The following is a 4,738-nucleotide window of genomic DNA, read 5'->3' on the forward strand; positions in this document are numbered from 1 at the left end:
TCTTCTTAAGGCCACCTCTGCCTGTCTATACTGCTGCTCGCAGCCAGTGTTGCAGTTCTGCCATGGATTGTTAGACCACAGGGGATTACAAAGGTAAAGAGAATGACCCTCATCTGGCCACATGTGTGCACAGACACAAGGGATCTTGATCCTCTGGGCCTAGAAACAGTTCCTGTGTCCCTCAACCAGGGTCCCAGCGTTCCCTCTGTCCTCCATAACCTCCTTTATCCACTCTCTGCTCTTTAGCATTCTTCTTTCTCTTTCAACCAACTGGCAGATGCAGTGGTGTGAGGAGAGGTAGGAGAAGGACGGGAATGGCCTAAGTCTATCGGCCAGAAACAGCAGAGTCCAGGTGTGTCAAGACGCATGGCTCTCTACAAAAAGTATAGACACTTGAATCTGGCCTTTGGAATCTTCAGTGAAGTCCAAGACACTCCAAAGCGGGGGTGAGATGGCACTTTATGGTAGCGCTTTGGAGGTGATTTGTCACGCAGCAATACGCGTCCGATGCAGTGAGGTCATGGAGAACAAGTCATCGCTCTGGCCTCATTAGACTTTTACTCTCGTTTTCTGAGCCCGTTTGGCTTTAAGATAAGAAGGAGGGGGCATGCTCCACGAATGCTATCCTGATACAGGGCAGGACTGAGCTCCTATCTGCACCCTGGCTGAGCTCCTATCCGCACCCTGGCGGGATTTCAGTGCAGGATTCTGGGGTTAAGCGTCTCAGCGCCTCTCAATGCGTCAAACGAAAATGACAAAATCCATCCAAGGGTCTGGGAGGCAAAACACAGAGAACGTTTGAGTCCAGTGTTCACTTGAAGTAGGCCATCACGTTTCAGACTGTCAGCAATCAGAGATGTCCAGGAGCGATGCAGAAGGCCTGCTAGGTCCTGTTCATTTTAATGAGCTGTCTGGCTCCAGCCCCTGACCGAGATTGCCTTCTGGAAACCAGCTCGAGTGGGACCCTAGTGTGAGACCTCGCATCAGCAGAACACTCTTCCCCTCGTGGCCTCTCCCTCCAAGCTTTGCCTGCAGATGATCTTGGTGCTCACCACACCACAAGTGAAAGGGACAGTGTGTGGGGCCAGCCGTTTCTTGTGGCTAGAAGGTACAGTAAAGATGGGGAGTGGGCAGGGAGCAAGACTAGCAGCCGGTAGTTTAATTTTCTTTCCCACAGCTTCCCACGAGGATGTCTCTAGGCCTTCTCTGCTCGGCCCTGGCAAGCTTGTAGAGATCTCAGGAGGCTGCATGGATCATGCACAAGGATGAGACCAGAGCTGGATGTGGCAGTACACATCCGCAAGCATAGCACTCAGCAGGCTGAGCACAAGGGTGGGAAGTTCAAGGTCATACTGGGCAACACAGTGAGCCCAGTGAGTGAGCTGGAGCTAAATAGCAAGACCCTTCCTCAACCCCTTACTGCCAACGTATACCAAAACCCAAAGGCTGGGGAAAGGGAGAAAAGAAACTACGAGCAGGAAGGAGAAAAGGAAGAACATGCCTATTCTGAGTCAGAGGAGAACGAAAGCCCTGACACCTCCATCAGATAGGTTCTGGGTCACTTCTGGGACCCTTGCTAGTCCTTTCCCCTTCAAAATCTCCCTCTAGGGCTCGGTGACAAGCCCCATTCTCCTGCCTCTGTTCCCATGACCAGGTCCGTTTCCAGTCCTTGTTTTTGGAGGAGTCCCTCCTAAAGTTCTCCTCCTGACAGACTTGCAAATGTCACACATCCTGTGGAATTCAAGGGAACAAGGGTCCAAGGCTGCAGTCATCTGTGATGCCATGTAAGGATGGAGGAGAGCCAATCTCTCCCCATCACTGCATTCGATGATGCCATGCTGGCACCTGGAAATAAGACACGGTGGGAATATGAACAGCATAACAAGCACACATTACAACTATGGATGGTTTTATTAAGCATCTGCTGGCATAGCACAAGAGAGGCCCAATGACAGGCCTGGAAAAGGATGATTGGGCCATATTACCTTGCCAGCCATTCAGGTGACAAATTCTGCCTGTATTAGTTCACCTTCTGTGGCTATAGTATAGTGGCCAAGGTTAGTAACTTTATAAAGAAAAAAGGTCTGTTTAGCTCTTGGTTCTGTAGGTTCAGGAGCACAATGGCAGCACTATCTCAGCCTTTGAAAGGGTCCCACGGTGGATAACACCATAATCATTAGAGCACTCAAAGAGGAGAGGTCACATGACCAGTAGAAAGCCAAAGAGACTGGGGAACAACCATATTTGTTCCCTTTTGACAACACTCTTGCAAGAACTAATTCAGGAGTCTCGGGAGAACAGTCACAATGCTTCCTAAGGGCAATGGCTCCAGTGACCTGGGGACTCCCCACAAGGCTCCACTTCTTATCAGTGGTGTGCCTCCAGAGTACTGGTCCATCTACTGGGGACCAAGCCTCCAACACCCGTTCAGACTGAATCCAGCAGTTATCGGAGGCTCCAACAGCACCAGCCTAACTCAGTGTCATGGTAGTCACAGTAAGGCTTCTGTTCTGCCAGCCTGTCACCTTTAGAGAGAATATTAACACACACTTTCCTACAGGCTATTTTTTCCAAGTTCTATTGACATTACCTGGCTCAGGCTACCCAGGAAGACCAACATGTAAGTCTGTTCATGGATGCTTTCCTGTTGCTGTGATAAAACACCATGACCAAGTCAACTTATAGAAGGATAGATTTATTGGAGTTTACGGTTTTAGAGGCCGAGAGTCCATCACCGTTATGTCAGGAAAGCTAAGCACCAGGCAAGCGTGGAGCAGCAAGCAGAGCACTCACATCTTGAACCACAAGCAGAAAGCAGAGAGCAACTTTAGGTGGTATGTGGATTTGGAATCTTAAAGCCCACCCTGCAGTGACAGACTTCTTCCAGCAAGGTCACATCCTTTAGACCTCCCCCAACAGCAACTAACAACTAAGATTTCAGATGCCTACTCCTGTGGGGAACATTCTCATCCAAAGCACCACTGGCACCTCTCATTTACTCCATGAACTCGAATTTATGATTAATATCCCGGCTTTGGCATCAGTTCTGGTGTTTTTCCCCCCCTATAAGTACTACTATTCAAATTATGGAATTCCGTGATATAGAATACTGTGCAAATACTGAATAAATTGCAGTAAATATATGTGTTTCTGTACTGCGTGGAAAAAATGACTAGGTATATGTATTTGCATATTTTTAAGTATACAGAAGAGTGTGCGCCTGTCTATATAGGTCTGCATGTGCATAGAACATTCAGAAATGATGCACCAAAAAAGCAAACAGGGAGATGAGGATACATACTTCATTGTTTTCTAGCATATCCTTTGTTCTCTGTGGAATTTTACCATGTGCAAGAACTGCATTCTCTATTTTTTTAAAAAAAAAACAGCTCATTTAAAAATGAACAAAAAAAATACTGCTGCTAAAAACATCTTTATCACACCACCAGCCCTCTGCTCTCTCGCTTCTCGAGCCCAGCCAGCCACTCCTCCACCCCATCTGTATCATTTTCAGGCTTGTCTTTGTTCTACCCGCCTGCTCTCTGCTCTGAGCTGCTCTTCCTTAGTGGAGGTCACACAGTGGGCCATCCGCCCCAGCGTTGAAGTCTTCATCTTCTCACCTAAAGACCAGGCAGCAGTCAACTTGGCCTGAAGATTTCTTCTTGATACTACGAGGATCAGAGGGAACTCTGTAGGTACTTCAGAAGGACACTTTCCCACACCAGAGCAACTCATCTTAGGTCGAGGAAAAAGAACTATTCTTCTCTACCAGGGTTAGTAAACTCAAAGAAAGTAACACCCAGACATGTATGGGTATAAAAAAAAATGACAAAGTAAATAATAATAATAAACAATGGAAGAAAGCTTTGCACTGTTTCCAATGGGAAAGGTGAAGGAAAACCAAAGACAGGTAAATGTTACTCTGTTGCTCTGTTGCTGCAAAAGGAAAAATAGTGTAAATCCTGAAAATCCACAAACAGAAACATGGGTTAGAAATTGACAAGTTCCTCAGTCAAAGGTTGGGGTGTAGTGGTTCAGGGCAAGACTTGGTCTGCCAGTAGGTAAGGCTGGAATTGCTGTCTCTATCATTTGGCTACAGAGATGTAAAAGCATATACTAGGGTCTTAAGAAGCAAATGTTTATTTCCTAGTACTCTGAAGCTAGAAGTCTGAGATCTGGTTACCATGAGTAGGTCTTGGTGATGACAGTATTCTGTAGTATGTCCTCATGTGTCTCTTGTTTGGTTTGTGGAGAGAGGAGAAAGGGGGAGAAAAAGAAAGGGAGAGGAAGCTCTTAAGGGTTTCTTCATTTTTTTATAAGAACATTAATCCCACCATAAGTGGGTTCACACATACACACACACACACACACACACACACACACACACACACGACCTTATTTCAAACCCTATCACCTATAAAGACTCCATCTCTAAGTACCATCAGGGTTTAGAGCTTTAGGCTGCAATGTATGAATTTAAGAACATTACTAACATCTGCTCCAAAGCAGTTACAAAAGCAGACTTTGTTACATTAATCTTATGTCATGATCCAATAAGGCTATAATGCTTGAAGATAAAGAAAATAAGAGCAGTTTGGAGCTATGGCTCCGTGTTTAAGAGCACTGGCTGTTCTTTCAGAGGACCCAGGTTTGATTCCCAGAAGCCACTTGTTGGCTAACTACCATCCTAACCCCAGTCACAGGGGATCTGATACCTGCTTCTGTGCACCACAGTGGT

The sequence above is a fragment of the Mus pahari genome, chromosome 2 (genome assembly GCF_900095145.1).
Source record: "Mus pahari chromosome 2, PAHARI_EIJ_v1.1, whole genome shotgun sequence".
Taxonomy (NCBI): domain Eukaryota; kingdom Metazoa; phylum Chordata; class Mammalia; order Rodentia; family Muridae; genus Mus; species Mus pahari.